The sequence below is a fragment of the Vipera berus genome, assembly GCF_964194415.1.
Source record: "Vipera berus genome assembly, chromosome: 2".
In the NCBI taxonomy this organism is placed as follows: domain Eukaryota; kingdom Metazoa; phylum Chordata; class Lepidosauria; order Squamata; family Viperidae; genus Vipera; species Vipera berus.
Window position 1 is genome coordinate 130,983,696 of NC_138203.1, and position 20,505 is coordinate 131,004,200.

The window sequence follows — 20,505 nt, forward strand, 5'->3', positions numbered from 1 at the left end:
AATGGAGAAGATCTTTAAAAAGACAGAAACCAGTCCCACTCCCCCAAGCAGAAACTAGCCAGAGGCCAGTTTTTAGAAATGCAGATGTAATAATACATTCAGGAAGGTTGGAGCCAGGAAGCTATTAGGAAGACAAAGACACCTAAAATCTACATACAGCCAAATTCTAAGGACAGGAGACATAATAGGATTAACCCACCAATACCAAAAGGGCACACTCAGACTCAGGTCAAAGTACATGACACAGGAAATACAAAGCCTCAAACAGGAACAGGAAACAACCTCAAGAGCCCCAGAAGGTATAAAAACCCACCACTCACTGCTACATGTGGTCAGTTTTTCCAGAGCCATCTTTTCTGATTGGCTTTCCTCTTCAATAAATTACAACCTTCTTATTAAAGCAGTTGCCATGTTGTTTATTGCTGACTTGGACTGAACCGTAATGAAGATTTTTCCTTCAACACTATCAAGCATGTAAAACATCCACCAGGCTATTCCACCTCCTTTACATGAACAATCTGAAGTTGTATTGAAAAACCACCAACATTGCTTCAACATTGAGTATACAGCCAAGATAGTGCAATGGAATTTGAACGGGACAAATGTATTACTCTTACAAACAACAGAGGAAAAATAGTGAAAACTGAAGGGATCAAGATCCCCTGTGGAAATAACATTAAGAATCTGGATGAAGACAATCACTACAAATACCTGAGCACCCTATCAAGCACACTGAAGTCAAGAAGGTTAGAACTAAATACATCATGATTATTCCTAGCTTGGACTGGACCCTGATGAAGATTTTTCTTTCAGCACATACAATCCCCATAAATGACAATAAGACTTTCTCACAAGAAGTGAGATTGTAATTTAGGTAAATGTATTAAAAGGCAAGTGCCACTGGGGCTTTGCCATCTATAAACCACATCTTGATGCTGATTAGCATAACAAAATATAGATGCTATGTCTTTCATTAGAAAGATGGGTGGTTAGTCCTCAGATATCTTGAATTAGGATATTGACTCTAGAATTTTGTAGACTTTTATACTCATTAGCCTCAGCCATCCTGATAGCCTCTGATAGTACTGCATATAATTCAAATACTTCAATAGATATTTTAACATCTATAGCAGAGATCTTCAAACTTGGCCCTTTTATGACTTGTGGACTTCAACTCCCAGAATTCCTCAGCCAGGCCTGCTAGCTGAGGAATTGTGGGAGTTGAAGTCCACAAGTCATAAAAGGGCCAAGTTTGAAGACCCCTGATCTATATCTTTGAGTAACTGGTGAGAAAAGTCTCAAGTATATATGAATGGCTGGTTCTCACCTTATGTTTTGTTAGATTTTGGTTTAGCATATTCTGTGAATTTAGGCGTCATGTTTTTTGGTTTGGTACAATGTGTGAACCCAGCTACTGTGGTTTATTCAACAAACCAAGATTAAAGCAAATCAGTGTTGAGCAACCAACTGGTGAAGAATGTTTTAACATTGCTCCAAATTACAGTGAACACCAAGCTGATTGAAGAGATACTAACAATGCAGAAGCCCTTTCTGAGGAACAATCTAGAGGAGTCCCCAACCCCCAGTCTGTGGACCAGTACCAGGCCGTGGCATGCCAGCAACCGGTCCGCACAAACAAGTGAAGCCCCATTTGCAGGATACAGGCAGCACACAAAACCACGCACTCTCCATTCCATGGAAAAACATTTCTCCACGGAACTGGTCCCTGGTGCCCAAAAGGCTGGGGACCTCTGATCTAGAGTATATTTATTTAGTCAATTCATTTACTGAATTTGTACAGCCACCCATCTCAAACTAGTGATGTAAACATGCCTAGTAGACTCCTCTTTGACTCCACTTCTGCTCTGCTTGTATATCTGTAAAGAAATAATATCACAAACACCACTATTTTTTTGTGCTTGCTTTCCTTCCAAAAGAAGTGAAATCCAACAGAAAGCAACTTAGGAAGTTAGGCAAAACAGCTCTGAAGAGCTGATTTGTGGTTGTTCATAAACCAGACAGCTGCTATTAGAAAGGGAGAAAAATCACAAGCTATTTCAAAAAATACTACTGAATAGTCTGTATCAAAAGATTTTAAACTCATTGCCCTGCTGACTTGAAAGATTCAGACACAACTGTGGGCCAAGTGACCACATGATATTACACAATTTCCTGAAAATTCATGAAAATCATCTCAAGTTCCAGAAAGGCAAGACAACAATGAATATGCCTCTACCCATTCTTTCCCTCTGAGAATAAAAAAGGTAACTAGTTCCATGAGGTGATGTCAAACCACAATTACCTGATCTTATCCTATATGGTATGAGGTCATCAGCATTTATGCAATATCTTTGATGTTTGCCTTTGCTCCTAGTTGTTCACTTGCATCACATTCCCATCTGCCTTTTTAACTTGAAACTTTATTTTTAATTATTCAGGAAGCTGGAAGCATGTCAGAACAGCAAGAGAGATTATTTAGAAAGGGAGTGGTACCCTATATTGAACTATTTATTCATTATCAGTTAACAAGTAAATTATTTGTTGTATTACTCTGTTGTCTACCAAAACTGATTAGGATGGATTAAATACTGTGAGGAGGGGGGGGAAAGGAAATTTGTTTCTTCAACCAAATTTGAAGCCTGCCTTCAGAAGTTATGGGTGCCTCATCCCTGGAGGCTTTCAAGAAGGACTAGACAGCCACTTTTGAGAAATGGTGTAGAGTCTCCTGCTTGGGCAGGGGGTTGGACTAGATGACCTACAACAGGGGTGTCAAACTGCTGGCCCACGGGCTGGATGCATCATGCGGAAGCCGCACCCTCCCCATTGCCAGCAATGGCAAAACTGTCCCGATAGGTTGCGTGATGTCACGTGACGTCGCGAGTTTGCCATGTCTGACCTACAAGGTCCCTTCCAACTCTGATATTGCTGCATGTGGGAAGTCAGCCCCCCCCAGAGAAAGAAATATTATTGGAAATATTTAAAAGGCAGAATATATTTCCCTAAAGGATTTTAAAGGCAGAAACCAACCCCCCCACCCTTCAAGTCTTTCTGTCCCAAACAGAAACCAAGACTGCAGAAATGCAGATGTGATAATTTTGTCAGAAAGACTGGAGTCAGGAAACTGGAATTAGAAAGAAAGATCCCTAGAATCAACAATCCTGCACACTACAAAACTAAGAGTCATTAGCCACAGCCCCAGGGAAGCAGGTTATGACCTTTGGGACATAATAGGATTAACCCACCACCATCAGAATTCCAGAAAGGCACACTCAGACTCAGATCAAAGTTCATGCCACAGGAACAACTCCAGAAAAAAAGGCTCCAGAGCATATAAAAACCCACTCCCTACATGTGCTCACTCTTTTTTCTTCCAGAGCCATCTTTCTGTCTGGCTCTCCTCTTCAATAAACTGCAACCTTCTTTCTAAAGCAGTTGCCATGTTGTTTATTCCTGGCTTGGACTGAGCCATGATGAAGACTTTTCCTTCAACATGTGCATAATTGCAGGGTAGGGCTGAGGAATTTGTACAGTATCTGCAGGACAAAATCGCTCAGATCTGGACTGGTTTGGACTCCAACTGGGCAGAATCCGGTGGAGTGGAGAGGGCAGGTCTTGGTTATACCATTTGGGGTGAGTTTGACCATGTGTCTTTGGATGATGTGGACAGGATCATGTGTAAGACTGAGCACTACAACTTGTTTACTGGACCCATGTCCCTCCTGGCTGGCTCCGGCCACTGGGGAGGTGACAGGGGGCTGGCTCCAGGCAGTTGTCAACGTTTCATTGATGGAGGGTGTCTTCCCCTCCGCCTTAAAAGAGGTGGTGGTGAGGCCCCTTTTCAAGAAGCCTGCTCTGGACCCGGCCTCCTTGAATAACTATCGTCCTGTCTCCAACCTTCGCTTTGTAGCGAAAGTTGTTGAGAGTGTTGTAGCACGTCAGCTTCCGCAATTCCTGGATGAAGCAGACTATCTGGACCCATACCAGTCCGGTTTCAGACCCGGTTACAGCACGGAAACGGCATTGGTCGCACTGGTAGATTATCTCTGGCGGGCCCGGGACAGGGGTTGCTCCTCTGTCCTGGTCCTACTTGACCTCTCAGCGGCTTTTGATACCATCGACCATGGTATCCTGCTGTGACGGCTCGAGGGGTTGGGAGTGGGAGACACTGTTTTACGGTGGTTCTCCTCCTACCACTTGGGCCGTTCGCAGTTCGTAGTGGCAGGGGGACAGAGATCTACCCCGAGGCCCCTTTCTTGTGGGGTACCCCACGGGTCGGTTCTCTCCCCCCCTCCTTTTTAACATATATATGAAGCCGCTGGGTGAGATCATCCGTGGCTTTGGGGTGAGGTATCACCAATATGCCGATGATACCCAGTTGTTTATCTCCACCCCGAGCCAACCCAGTGATGCCCTTGACGTGATGTCCCGGTGCCTGGAGGCGGTGCGGGTCTGGATGGGAAGGAACAGGCTCAGGCTGAACTCCTCCAAGACCGAGTGGCTGTGGATACTGGCATCTTGTATTGTCCAACATGTTCCACCTCTTTTGATGGGGGGGAGCTATTGCCCTCCTCAGAAAGGGCCCGAAACTTGGGTGTCCTCCTGGACTCACGGCTTAATTTGGAGGATCATCTAACTGCTGTGACCAGGGGGGCCTTTGCACAGGTTCGCCTGGTGCGCCACTTGCACCCCTTTTTGGACCGAGATGACCTATGCATGGTCAACCATGCCCTTGTCACTTCTCACCTGGATTACTGCAATGCTCTCTACAAGGGGCTGCCCTTGAGGTGCACCCGGAGGCTTCAACTGGTGCAAAATGCGGGCGCGCGGGTGCTTATGGGAGTATCTTGATACTTCCATGTTACACCACTCCTGCGCGAGCTGCATTGGCTTCTGGTTGCCCTCCGAGTGCGATTCAAGGTGCTGGTAATTACCTTTAAATCCCTACATGGGTTAGGCCCAGGGTACTTGCGAGACTACCTGCTACAAATGTCAACCTCCCATCGCCCGGTTCGCTCCCACAGAGTCGGCCTCCTCAGGGTGCCGTCAGCCAGGCAATGCCGGCTGGCGACCCCCAGGGGGAGAGCCTTCTCTGTGGGCGCGCCGACGCTCTGGAATGAACTGCCTCTGGAGCTGCAGACAGCCCCTGACCTTCGATCCTTCCGCCGTGACCTGAAGACATGGTTTGTTTAATTCCCTTTTAACTTTTGTATTTGCTATTTATATATGCCCTGTTCACCGCCCTGAGTCCTTCGGGAGAAGGGCGGTATACAAATTTAATAAAATGAAATGAAATGAAATGAAATGGTTGTTCCAACAAGCGGGCCTGGACTGATCATGATTTTTTAAATTTGTTTTTATCGGCTTAAATTGTCCTTTATTTCTTTATTTATTGTTTAATTCTTTTTTAATCTTTGTATTCTATGTTTTTTAAATTTTTTATTGTTGTGAGCCGCCCTGAGTCCTTAGGGAGAAGGGCGGCATATAAATTTAATAAATTAATTATTATTACTATTACTATTACCATTATCATCATCATCATCATTATTATTATTATTATTATTATTATTATTATTATTATTATTATTATTATTATTGAAGAAGTCACCCAACTGGCTTTGTGCCTAAGGTGTGACTAGAAGTCACGGTGTCTAGTTTGGGGCCTTGGCCACTACACCAAAGTGGCTCTTCAAACATAACAAAACAGAAAATGCACAAATATAATAAAATTCAATATAAATTTTTAAGTATCCAGTTAAAACCAAGACCAAATTAAAGAACAGAAGACTATACCCACCACCCTTCCAAAGATTAAACCCACAAGATTAATACATTTGGAGTGATAAAAGGTCATCATGGGAATGGCTCTGAAAAAAACTCTCTAAGAAATTAAACTAAGTCACCAAGCAACCAGTAAACACTATTATAACAACCTTCTCTTTTATCAGTTCCTCTATGGAAACCAGCAAGCCTACTAAGTCTTACATGAGAGACAGGCTGGTGGTCAGATAAGAACAGCTACATCAATAACTTTTAACACTTGCCTGGAACCCAACATTTTGGCAGCTGCATTTCATTAGATATTTTTCTAGCCCTTAGAAATTAATTCTTTTGCATGACTAATATGTAGCACCAGAGTCCTAGCCCCAATCTCACTATTTATTTATATATTTCCAGTTAGCCCAATAACTATTTTTTCTGATCCTAACTATTTTTTCTGATTCTATTTTGCGTAAACAAGCAAAGCCCCATCCGCAGGATGCAGGCAGCACCTAAAACCATGCCCCCTTCCAGTCCACGAAAAAACTTCTCTCCACGGAACCTATCCCTGGTGCCCAAAAGTTTGGGGGCTGCTGCACTGTAGCACAGGAGGAAATAAGAACACTGTAGTAAAGACTGAGTTGGCTCTTCTCTAAATGTTGTTATCCTGAACACCTCTCACCTCTTTGCCTCAGATATAGCAATGAGTAGTCTATGCAAATCTGCCTGACTAAATTTGGTTACAGCTGCAAAATATAGGAAGCTACAAAGTTATTTATTTATTTATTCATTCATTCATTTATTTATGTGTATGTATCTATGTATTGAGGGATGCAGTGGCTCAGTGGGTTAGGACGCTGAGCTTGTCGATCAGAAGGTCGGCAGTTTGGTGGGTTGAATCCCGAGTGCCGCGTAACAGAGTGAGTGCCTGTTACTCATCCCAGCTTCTGCCAACCTAGCAGTTCGAAAGCACATAAAAATGCAAGTAGAACAATAGGGACCACTACGCTGGGAAGGTAACAGTGTTCCGTGCGCCTTTGGCGTCTAGTCATCTTTACCTATTTAGCTGGCTTTTTTTTTACAATGTAAATGCAGTCTTGAATAAAAGTTTAGTGCTGGAGGAAGTCCTATAGTCTATGTACAAGTAGAAAAGTAGGTGAAAAAAGTCAACTTCCATGAGTTAATTTTGACTCCGTATTGGATTTTTGGCAGCAAAGCAGACGTTGTTTTCCATTGTCTTCTTTTAATAGTTTTAAATTACCACTCTAGTTTATAGTCCTGGGTTTTCCTGGTAGTTTTCTATCAAATGCTATCAAGGTTTGACTCCCAGTGGCTTTCTTCAACATCACACAATGCTGGTAGGATTTGCACTGAACACAAGTTCACAGACTGAACCAACCTAAACAAACCAGAACTTGGCTTAGCACAGGGGTCTTCAAACTTGGCCCTTTTATGTCTTGTGGACTTCAACTGCCAGAATTCCTGAGCCAGCCCTGCCTAGCACAATATGTGAACCTTGACACTAAATTGAGAATCAGATATTTTGTATTACTTAAACAACTGCCCCTGAAAACTGAGTTACTTCTCAAAACACTTAAGAACTGTTTTGGTCATCTGTTTCCTGCTGATTAGCAAATGTGTGACTTTATTGTTTTTAATTATTAAGAAGTCAAACAAAAATGTGTTAGTTCATTTATTATGAACTAAGTGAACTAAAATTAATGAAATTCATTAATTAGTTACTATTATGAACTAAGTGAACTAACAAATGAAGTAAACATTTAGAGTAATTCAGTCCACAATGTTTTGATGTTGTATGATTTGTGGATGTGTGTATGTTTTAACAAGCAGAATAGCTGTAGAAGCAACCCAGCTTGAGAATGATTTCAACTTTTGACCTAATTTGCATGCTTTATTTGATGTAGCATCCTGATATCTGAAGTGGGACAGGATTCATCTGTTTTCCTTCCTTTTTTGCGACACTGACACAGCTTTGCCAGATCTTGTTTACATCCAAGCACACAATTTTCAAACCCAGATTTTAAACACAAGACGAGGCTTTATCCTATAAATCATCAAAATACAGTTTCCACCAGGTAAATAAGAGCACCATAAATATAGACAGTAAATTAGTTTGAAGAATTGGGGGGGGGGTGTTTGCTGGTACATTTTTAGTTTTGTTTTTCAAAAAGTAAGTTTCTGTGCCTCACACACTTTTATAAAAAAAGTCTACTCAGATTATCCCAACAATCAAGGCAACAATCAAATTTATCACTAGGCTAAATGATTCCAACTGTACTTACACTCTTCTTTTTTTTTTTTTTATTGAAAAGTTTTAAAATACAATTTTCCTTTAAAAAACCCACCTTCCCCCTCCCTACTCCCCCCCCTACCTCCCCCCAACCTCCCTCCCTCCTCCCCTCCCTCCCTCCATCCCCCCCTCCCCCCCCCGACTTCCCAGAGCTAAATACAAGGTATATACCGTATCTATAAAAAGGCAATCATAAACAACCATATACTACCCACTATAAAATCTAAAATCCATTACTCTCTAGCTTATATAGGATAAAACACACCTTAACAATATTAACTATATATAAAAAACTAAAATAAAAAAGAAAAAAAAACGAAAGAAGACTTATTCGAATGCTACATAAAACTTCTTAACCCTATATTTGTTCTGGATAAACTCAATCCATTTTCTCCATTCCATAATATAGCGTTCTTGCGAATGATCTTTCAAATAGGCCGAAATCTTCGCCATCTCTGCCAGGTCGGAAACCTTTAAAGTCCACTCTTCTATGGTCGGCAATTCCTCTTTCTTCCAATATTGACCTATCAAAAGTCTTGCTGCCGTAATTAGATTCAACATCAACTTAGTGTCCACAACTGTAGCGTCTGCAATTATTCCCAACAAAAAAAGTTGCGGACAAAACTTTATCCTCTGTTTAAAAATCTTCTGGATATTCCACCAGACTTTTATCCAAAAAGCCTTGACCTTCTTACATGTCCACCATATGTGAAAATATGTTGCCTCTTCATCACCACACCTCCAACATTTAGGCTGGTAATTCGGATACATACTTGCAAGCTTTTTAGGATCTAAATGCCATCTATAAAACATTTTGTAAAAGTTCTCTCTTAAATTTTGAGCTTGAGTAAATTTTACGTTCCTCACCCAAATCTTTTCCCACATGTCCATTGTGATAACTTCTTGGATGTTTTGGGCCCATTTTATCATACAATCCTTAACAAGCTCTGTCTCTGAATCAATCTCTATCAATGCAAGATATATCCGTTTGATATGTGCTGATCCCTGATTTCTAACTTGTTTTATCAAATTTTCATCAGTCATTGTAAAACCATTTTTCTGGTCTTCTTTCCACCTGGCCCGTAGCTGAATATATTGAAACCAGTTTTGAACAACCTTCTCTTCTCGCAAGAGGCTATATGATTTCAAACACCAAACATTTCTTTCCAAAGTTAGAATCTCCTTGTACGTAGTCACATCATGTTTAAAGCCATCATGAATATTTTCTATTGCGTGTTTTGGAATTGCCCACAATGGTATCTTGCAACTCAACTTATGTCTATACTTCTTCCAAACTCTCAGCAATGCCTGTCTTAAAATATGCACCCTAAACACATTGTCTACCTTCTTATCATACAACAAATATGCATGCCAGCCAAACCACAAATCATGGCCCTCAAGATTTAATAACCTCCCTTGTGTCAAATTAATCCAATCACTTATTCCTACTAATGCAGCAGCTTCATAGTATAATTTAAAATTAGGCAGTTTAAGACCACCTCTCTCACGAGTATCCTGCATAATCTTAAGTTTAACTCGTGGTTTTTTCCCTGCCCACACAAATTTATTGATGCCACGCTGCCATTCCTCCAAATTAGAATCTTTCTTAAGGATCGGTATCATTTGAAACAAAAATAAAAATTTGGGCAGGACATTCATTTTCACTGCTGCAATCCGTCCCAACAAAGACAATTGCAATTTTTGCCAACTCTCCAATTCTTTTTGAATTTTCCCCCATAGTTTTTCATAATTATTTTTATATAACTTTGTATTAGAGGGCGACAAAATCACCCCCAAATACTTAACCCTCTTAACAATCTCAAATCCAGTTAATCCTTCTAAGAGAGCCTTCTGTGAAACTGTCATATTTTTAGCCAAAATTTTAGTTTTCTGTATATTTACCTTAAATCCAGAAACCTTCCCATATTGTGTTATTATCTCCATCAGGTCCACAACAGAGTACTCTGGCTGGGTCACTGTAACAACCAGATCATCTGCAAATGCTCTCAATCTATAGTCCTGATCCCCAACTTGTATCCCCTTAATTTTTCCCGAACTCCGAATCTTAACCAATAATATCTCTAATGTTATCACAAATAACAAGGGCGATAACGGACACCCCTGCCTTGTGCCCTTCTCAATGTTACATGCTGCTGTCAGGCTATTGTTAACTATGATTCGGGCAGTTTGTTTTTGATATAATGCCCTAATCGGCTGTAAGAAATTTTCCCCAAAATCCATTTTATCTAAAACTTTCAACAAAAATTGCCAATTCAATTGATCAAAGGCCTTTTCAGCATCTAAAAAAATTAGCGCTGCAGAGATCTGGTTGTGCCTTTCCAAAAACTCTAAAACATCAACTATGTGTCTCACATTATTTTTCATTTGCCTACCACTAATAAACCCCGTTTGATCCCCATGAATCACCTGTTGCAGAACCCTCATCAGTCTATTAGCCAAAACCTTAGCAAATATCTTATAATCTGTGTTCAAAAGCGATATCGGTCTGTAATTTTTAACTTAAGTAGCATCCTGGTCTTCCTTCGACTTACACTCTTCTTTAATACTATAATAAAAAGGGTCATGTTTTGCTGAATCATACCAAAGTCTATCTTTTAACACAACAGAGCTTTGTGTGATTTTCAGTCACTATCAAAAGTCACGCAGTTCAAACAAGACAATAACAGCTAAGTGACTGATAGTTCACTGTTGGTTTTCTGCCTCTGTTCTCTCCCATCAAGGATTGAGTATACATTTAAGAGTGTGCACAAACCCAGAGCAGGAAGAATACATATTATGAACTAAGTGAACAATACTTATTTTGCAAAGAAACTAACAAAATAAAAATCTGGAAATTTCTTGTAAAATATAAAATATTTAGCAAGGAACCACACAGCCTATTTCTGAAGGAGACCTGGTGTATTTCTATACACCTGGTGTATAGACCACCAGGTTGTATTTCAGCCCTTAAATATTGTTTGCTAGAGGGTACAAGCATAATGTTTCCACAGAATTTTGCCAACGGCAAATACATTTTAAGACCTTAAGTGCTAAAGGGAAGTGAGAAGTCTGATTCATAATGGTGTTAAGAAGCACCCAGTTTATATATAGGATTTGTTACCATAAGATGGGTTAATGGTCACCAGACTAGGAAGCTTTAAAAAGACAACCTGCAAAGATGTTTGTGGCCAACACAAGCTGAAGCCCATCACTCCTGCTTTATTCTCCACCTGGATCCCCTGAGATATAGGAAGTTGGCCTAGGGCAGAGGTGTCAAACTGCCAGCCCGTGGGCTGGATGCATCATGCGGAAGCCACGCCCACCCCATTGACGGCAATGGCAAAACCGTCCTGATACGTTGTGCGATGTCACATGACATCGCGAGTTTAATATGTCTGGCCTAGGGCAACCTATGTTTTGATAGGAGGAATAGTATGGTAGCCTTGGATTATGCAATCATTCAGAGAAAAAGAGACGCTGAATTCTGAAGATTTCATCTGAAATTGGATGCCATTTGGAAGCCAACTTTCTTCACCCATATTCTTCTAACAGGATGCATATATCTGCAGAGAAGAAGTTTATTTCATCACCACACTTAAGTTAGCAAAATATTTGCTGAGAAATGCTCATATTGCAGAGGCATATTTGAGAATAAATATTGGGCAATCCCTGTTTCTTTGGGGTGGGGGATAAGTTACAAAAAATGAGGTTTTAGTGGAGCTCATTACTTGAACTTTACTGAATCTGCCTGTAAACAGTGTGTTCATCCTTTAACTGAGTCCTTCAACAATGGTGTCAACAAGCAGGTATTGGCAAAGGTGGGTCAGCAGAATAAGCAAATAGATCCCACGTGCCATAAAGCTCATTTTGAATTGGATGAACTGTGACATGTATTCATATGGTTCTCTGAGGGGAGAGAAAATTATAACATGTATATGGTCATTTCATCACACAAATACCATAACTAATGATCTTACATGAGACATTCTGACTAATGTATGCAATTGTGGCATTTAGGAAATGTTATCATTTTCATGTTGTTTCAGTCACTGCTATGTACAGTGCATTCAGAAAGTATTCAGATCGCCTTCACTTTTGTCAATTTTGTTATGCTGCAGCCTGAGTCTACAGTGTTGAAAGTCAGTTTTTTTTCCTCACTAATCTATACTCAGTACCCCATAATGACAAAGTGAAAAGAGAATTTTAGAAATGTCTGTGAATTTATTAAAAAGAAAAAACTGAAATATCCCATTGGCATAAGTATTCAGACCCTTTGTGACATCAGGTGAAATTTAGCTCAGGTGCCTCCCGTTTCTTTTGATCATTGCTGACATCTTTCTACACCTTGATTGAAGTCCACCTGTGGTAAATTAAATTGATTGGACATGATTTGGAAAGGCACATATCTCTCTATAGAAGGCCTCACAGCTGACAATGTGTACTGTCGTAGAGCAAAAGCCATGAGGTCAAAGGAACTGCCTGCAGAGCTCAGAGACAGGATTATTGCAAGGCACAGATCTGGGGAAGGCTACAATAAAATTTCTGCTGCACTGAAGATTTCTAAAAGCACAGTGGCCTCCATAATTCTCAAATGGAAGACGTTTGGCACAACCAGGACTCTTCCAAGAGCTGGTTGCCCAGTCAAACTGAGCAATTGAGGGAAAAAGACCTTAGTAAGAGAGGTGACCAAGAACCTGATGGTCACTCTGACTGAGCTCCAGAGATCCTGTGTGGAGATGGGACAGAGTTCCAGTAGGTCAACCATCCCTGCAGCCCTCCCACAGATCTGGGCTTTATGGCAGAGTGGCTAGACCAGGGGTGTCAAACTCAATTTCATTGAGGGCCGCATCAGCATTGCGGTTGCCCTCAGGGGGCCAGATGGGTATGGCCAGGGTGGGCGTGGCTAGAGTGCGTGTGGCCTACTGGGTGGGCATGGCCAGCTCTACATCGTTCGCATCAAGGGTGCCTATGGGGGCCTGGGCAGGAGTGGGACAGATCTGAGGGTCTCTGGCAGAAGGAGGGTCTCTGGGCCAGGACCAAGGCAGTGGGGGCCGTTCCCTCACTGTTTCCAGGATGGCTTTGCGGGCCGCATGAAACCACTTCGCGGGCCGGATCCGGCCCCCGGGCCTTGTGTTTGACATGTCTGGGCTAGACAGAAGACCCTCCTCAGTGCAAAACACATGACAGCCCACTTGGAGTTTGCAAAAAAGCATCTGAAGGATTCTCGGATTGTGAGGAACAAGATTCTCTGGTCTGATGAAACCAAAATTGAACTGTTTGGCCTCAATTCTAAACGTTATGTCTGGAGGAAACCAGGCACCGCTCATCACCTGTCCAATATCATCCCAATAGTGAACCATTGGGGTGGCAGTGGGGGTGTTTTTCAACAGCAGGGACTGGGAGACTGGTCAGGGTTGAGGGAAAGCTGAATGAAGCAATGTACGGAGTTATCCTCAATGAAAGCCTGTTCCACAGTGCTCAGGACCTCAGACTGGACCGAAGGCTCACTTCCCAACATGACAATGACACAGCCAAGACAACACAGGAATTGCTTAGGGACAACTCTGTGAATGTCCTAGAGTGGCCCAGCCCAAGCCCTGACTTGAACCCTATTGACCATCTTTGGAAGGACCTGAAAATGGCTGACCACCAATGGTCACCATCCAACCTGACTGAGCTTGAGAGGATTTGCAAGGAAGAATGGCAGAAAATTTCCCAACCCAGATGTGCAAAGCTTGTCGCATCATATCCAAAAAGACTCAAGGCTGTAATTGCTGCCAAGGTGCTTCAACAAAATATTGAGTGAAGGGTCTGAATACTTATGCCAATGTGATATTTGTTTTTTTCTTTTTAATAAATATACAGACATTTTTAAATTTTGTTTTCACTTTGTCATTATGGGGTACTGAGTGTAGATTAATGAGAAAAAATGAATTTCAACAACTGTAGAATCAGGCTGCAGCATAACAAAATTGACAAAAGTGAAGGGGAGTCTGAATACTTGCTGAAATGCACTGTATATTGCCAAGCCCTCTGACAATGAGTGGGGCCTTGGAATGTGTTTGCACTGATTTTATTTTTACTATAGTTTATTGAATAGGAGACAATTATTGAGTTCATAAGCTGAATAAAGCCGCAAGTCATAGCTTGGAAATCACAATGAGTGTCATACATCAACCATTACAAATAAAGTAAGTTTAACACAAGATAGAAATCAAGATGCTTTTCTTTAAAAAGTACAAAATGATCACACTGACTAACACGGTAATGACTGCTTAGCTCTGGCTGCAACATGCCAAACCAAGTAGTAAGAAGAACCTGGAAGTAAGGAGCAATTTTCTGACAGTGAGAACAATTATCAGTGGAATAACTTGCCTCCTGGAGTTGTGGATGCTCCGTCACTGGAGGTCTTCAAAAATAGACTGGACAACCATTTGACCAGGCTGATGTAATGTCTCTTGCCTTGAGCAGGGGGTTGGACTAGAAGATCTCTGGGGGTCTATGTTCTATGTCCTATTCATATAAAAAGCATATTGTATTCTACCATCCTGAAATTAACCTTTGGGGGACACTGCATAATACTGATGAAGTTTTATAATATCTGCAGCTACACCCACAGAAAGTTGTCATAGTTTCCTGACACATACATAGGTTAAAAGGTAAAGGTTCCCCCGCACATGCGTGCTAGTCGTTTCCGACTCTAGGGGCCAGTGCTCATCTCCGTTTCAAAGCCAAAGAGCCAGCGCTTGTCTGAGGACGTCTCTGTGGTCATGTGGCTGGTGGACGGAACGCTGTTACCTTCCCACCATAGTGGTCCCTATTTTTCTACTTGCATTTTTACGTGCTTTCAAACTGCTAGGTTGGCAGAAGCTGGGACGAGTAACAGGCGCTCACTTTGCTACGCGGCATTCGGGATTCAACCCGCCAAACTGCCAACCTTCTGATAGACAAACTCAACTGAGCCACCGACACATACATACCTTATCACGAAAAAGAACCATTTATTATTCTGCTGTTTGACTGGAAGTGAAACAGCAAAAGTTTCAGAACTAGTTCAAGACTCCTCACCAGAGCTGTACGGAGGTGAACGGATTTGTAGCTGCCATGTATTTCAGCAACAGAGGGAAGCTTATCGCAGGGAAGCTTATTCTCTGTTAAAACATATCCCTAGCATCTGTCATCTGAGGCTTTGAGTTCAACAGGAAACAAAGTCTCTACAAGCATAGATAACTTCCCACCCAGTGTGCATCAAACACTGGAAAAATTGCCCCTCTATACTATTAGTCTCATATGCATGATAGCCATGCTTTTTTTTCCTGGGCTTGTATTTATAAAAGAAAGTATTGATTATGCGTGGCACATATGCAGGTTTCGTCATGAGCATGATCCTACTCCTAAGCCTTGTCAATTACACTGAATGCAGTAGAAGGGTTCTTCTATAACAAGCCATTTTCACCTCTTCAAAATAATTGTCACAAAACCACAGAACACTAAAATTAAACAGAGATACATACAGATCAACTATTTTTGACCTAGGAATACCAAACAAAGCTTCCTTTTCTCTTCCCTCCCTTCCTTCTTTTTATAATCTTACTCAATATCACTACTCTACCAATGATCTCATGTCCCAACTAATTGATTAAGATAACATGTCTCAGATCTCTATTCTTATTTCTTCCATATCTTTGGTTTTTAAGAGTTGAAGAAAGCGGGCAATCTATCACAAACCAACTCTGTATCTATAAATCCCCAATGATGTTTCCTTTGGCAATACATTAATCTCAGAAACAAGAATCAACAATGCAGATGGCAGCACACGGTTGATTTCTGTCTGGGCAGAGAAGTTAATTAGGCACCCAATTAGCAGTTGGAAGGTAGCTTCCAAGGAATACTGAGCTGAGGCCTAGAATGGAAAATAGTACATGTAAAAGGAAACTGGGTGACATTATTGATTGCACACGAAACATTAGCCAGCACTGTATGGGAGCTGCTAAAAAAGCAAATATTATTTTGGGATAGATTAACAGCAATAAGAATCCAGAATATGGGAAGTAGTTGTTCTAAGCTGGATACTCTGTTCCTGGCATCAACATTCAAGAAGGATATTAACATACTGAAGCAAATTCAGAAGAATGCTATCAAAGGTGGGAGAGGAGGACAGGCAGTAAGGAAACAAAGCCCAGTGAGGAATGATTAAAAAAATCTGGTGTGTTTAACCTGCAGGAACAACAACTGAGACAAGAGCAGTTTTCAAATAGCAGAAGGATTGTCATTCAAGAGCAAAGAATGAACTTATTCTCTATTGCCTTACGAGACAGGACCAGAACTAACAGAGTTAAAGTTACAAAGGGAGAGGTTCAGACTAGATATTAAGAAACATTATACAAACCAATGGCATAGAATTCCCCATGACTTGGTGTATTCTCCTTTGCTAAAGAACTTCAGATAGAGGTTGTATGGTGACCTAGAGATGTTCTCGGACATTTGCACTGAGTAGAGGGCTGATTGATCAACAAACTGCCTCATGCATTAATTGTTTTGCTGAAAGCACTAGATGTGCACAGTGCAAAAATAAGTAGCTCTTGTTACTAAGAAAACCAACAACTTCTTGAAATTATTCACTTCCAGAAAATTTGGGAATGGATACCTGACGTAGAATAACTTGTACAAAGAACCAATGTCCAGAAACCTCTTATTGGAGAATAACTTTATTATCAATTTATATGAGTCATAAATCCTTTTGACTGGGAAGGATTCAACTCGTGCAAAATGCAGCAGTGTGGGCAGTTACAAGTGCTCCAAGGACTGAACATATTACACCTCTGCTTTGCAAGCTAAATTGGTTGCCACTTTGTTTTAGGGTCCAATTAAAGCCATATATGGCATTGGACCAGGTTATTGGATTAACCATCTCTCTCCAATTACATCATGTCTAGCAGGAGACCATGTTTCAGATCTCATCAGCCAGGGAATTTTATCATGCGGGACCTGGGAAGAGAGCCTATTCTGCCATGGCCTCTGTCCTATGGAACATTATTCTGCTGGAGATGACATTGTCTTCCAGAAGGCCCTTAAAATCTGATTCTGTCACGCAACTTGGGGATCCCATGGCAGAGAGCTTGCTAGATGGCTGTATGATAGTTAACTAAGTGCACTCTCTTGTAGGCTTTTCGCCATTTTGCTTTGTCTTGTTTTTATCTTAATTTAAAATGGTTATTGTTTAATAGTCTTTATGTATTTGGACTGTTTTTATTATGTTCACCACCCAGAATCATTATGTTCACCACCACCTATACAAATATGATCAATACATAAACTAAAATTAAAACTGTAGGTTGAGGAATCAGTGTAAATTATCTGCCAAAGAATGCTGACTTTCTAATTGAATTCTCACATCATAATGTGCTTTACTTGTTTCCAGTTTACTGTAATATGAGAATATATCTACTGAGATGGTAAACTGTGGTTTATGTCTTAGTGCTATGTGTAACTTAACCAATACTAAGAAATCACTGTTAACAAAATTGTAGCTCAACCTGTGTTAAAACAGTTCTATGCAGGAAACACAAGGATCGACTGAAGTAATCTTATTTCTGTTTTCTCAAAAATAAATTCAGTTAAGTGCTTCATAAATAAACTACAGTTCAACTACTAAAACGTATATTAAATATTATGATCATATGGAACACCATCTTCAATTCGGGAAAATATTCTGAATTTAGCTGTGACACAGCCAATTTGACCACTCTCACTAAATTGTATCTCATTTTTGTCGGAAAAGAATGTTAAATTCCATACAGATCCTGGTGGGAAATGACCAATAACCGTAGAGTCCTTGGTGCTATCTGAACTAGCTTGTTTGCTTGCAGACGTTTTGTTAACAACTAGATGACATTGTCAATGCCCATCAATTCCTCATTTCAATTAAACAGTTCTAATGCACAATTTACTTTAATAATTTGTTTAAATGTGATATAGGAAGAAGGCAGTTTGATGGAACAGAATTACATGCCACAGCATACATATTTTTCTAATAACAATGTTTAAAAATGACCTATTTGCTATAGGAAGGGGAAAGGCTGTGAAAAGCAACAAGAACACTTTTCCGAGATCGGTTTTATTAATGTATCATTTTCAGTCATGGTATATTCAATAAGTATAATATACACTGTGATACTTATACCACAGGCTAAGTCCAGATCAAGCAAACCATATGAACACAATATAAATACTTACACTAAAACCGATAGATTTTTTTTTAATTCTAAGTTAATTCACAACCATCGCCATATTTTCCCAATAATTTGTATTAAAAGAACAAAATGGGAGAATCAAAGGACACAATAAAATAAAGATACTTTATGAAGTAAGAAGTAGGCTTCCTATTTCTCCTATTACATTAGAGGTGTCTTATGTGAAATCGTAAAGAATTCCAAAAGTCATACACAGTAATCCTAGTTCAAAATTCCAACAGCTGTACCCTTAATACATCTGGAAGACACTACACAGAGATTGATTGACCAAGCCTAATCTTTGCCAATGCATATAATCTACTGCTCTATTTTTTTAGTGAACCCCCCCCATCTTTACCACCCATTTTTAATTAAAACCCTATTTTTTCCCATGCATCTTCATGTCTATCTGCCATAGTATGCACAGAATTAATAATCTCACTTTACACTGCTGTTGCCCTGTCAAACTGAGGAAGTATATACAAGGGCATATTTTTTTTAATTAGGATTTCTTATTGTAAATTAGGTATCCTCCAGAGAGTATTCATGCTTCTTCTGAACAGGATTGTAGCATCTAAGAAAAAACCCCTCTTCCAAATGATGCTTTTTGTCCTGCCTGCTGGTGGCAGCAACCAAGAAAACCCCCCACATATATTGCAAACAGATTTTGGGATGAATTTGCAATCTTCCTGAGCTTTTCTCATTTTTGTAAAACCAAAACAAGAGCGCACATAAATGATCTTTTATACCTCTGATGACGCAGACGCCAGAATAACATGTTTCGAACAATGCAATTAGTAGGCACGAATCGAATTCCCAGCGTTCGAGGGATTATTTATGAGTAAGTGTGTGTATCAAATTGAAATCCGCTCAGCCACAAACCGATGAACACAGGACTCTTCTGAAACCCGTCGTTTAGACACGCGTGGGTGCCAGCGCCTATCAAAAGCTCTTTAACTGCACGGGGTCACACGGGCTGGAATCTGAATCCAAAATCTGAGGACAAATTACGAGTTCAACTGTCTTGGGTTCAGGGTACAATTCAAGGGGTAACGGGACTGCTCGGTTCGATGCAGGATCCAACCCTCTCTAGGGTGTTCCCAAGTCGTGAGCGTGTTCATGAATTTCTATTACTCTGCCAGCTCAACCGCCACACACATATAGACCGCTTTTTTTAAACAACAACAACAACAACAACGTATCGCTTTGCACAGCCATCCCGATCTTTTGCACCCCATTGCTCAACTCTGGGATTTCCTGAATATTTCGTCGATTGCCTCGACTCATCGGCTCCCCCCCTCCCCTCCGTCGTTAATATGTTCCCACCCCTTCCGTACCTTTGCACCAGAGAGGTCGGTCCCTTCCCTCGGCTGCCTCCTAAAAAGCTTCGTCTTCCGTGGAAAAAAAAACCCGACCCTTTGTAATCCACCCGGTAAAAAGTCCCAAATGCCAGTTCTTGTGCGAGGCGCGAATTCTGCTGAATTCCGTGTCTTCGGGAACTGCGCCGCGAGGGCGGGAAGAGCAAGCGAGGTTGTGGGGCAGCGGCGCAGGCTGCTCTCACAGTCACACTGAAATCAGAAGTGAAAGTAAAAACAACCAAAAAAAAAAAACTTAAAGTCAACTTTGAAGAGATGGAGGAAGAGGAAAAAAAAAAAGAAAGGGCCGGGATAGGCTCGGAGGCTGGGGAGAGGCTGTGATGTAAAACTTGGCTTTACGGTGCCCTTTCTATCTAGTGAATTATTTTAAAGGAATTTGAAAGGCTGGGCTATTCATTATTCGTGCCTGCGTATTTCGAACCGAATAATAACCGAACTTGATCGAGGCACGTTGGCAGCGCTGGAGCTATTTCTATTACCCAGGCTAAACGCTTTGGGATGGTTCGCATTAAAATGTAAAAAAGCTTTTCCAAACCTGAAAACCGAAAGGTTGAAATCAACACGCATCTCAGGTTAAAGACATTTAATATCATTAGAATCCAAGCTGAAAAGATGAGCTTGAAGGTTCTCACGATGCTTTGTGTGTGTGTGACTCACTTAAAAAGGGGCCGGGCTTTCACTGCTGGATTGTGGGGGAGAATTTCAATTTATTTATTTATTTTTACACTCCCTATGCACACCCCATCCTAATATTTTACTGGAAGCCTTCCATAAGTAAGAAGGAGAGCTGAGAAGTAAGAGCTGAGACATCCCAGTCGCCATGTGATGA

General features: G+C 41.0%; 1 protein-coding gene across 2 annotated transcripts in view; it reads right to left on the reverse strand.

Moving 5' to 3' along the window:
- STAT6 (signal transducer and activator of transcription 6) overlaps window positions 1–19,900 on the reverse strand; it is a 96,879-nt gene extending 76,979 nt beyond the window's left edge. For both annotated transcript variants that reach the window (XM_081320389.1, XM_081320388.1), the window contains exon 1: window positions 19,638–19,900. The gene's annotated coding sequence lies outside the window, so the exon portion shown is untranslated. The remainder of the gene's footprint in view (window positions 1–19,637) is intronic.
- Window positions 19,901–20,505: the final 605 nt, after the last annotated feature.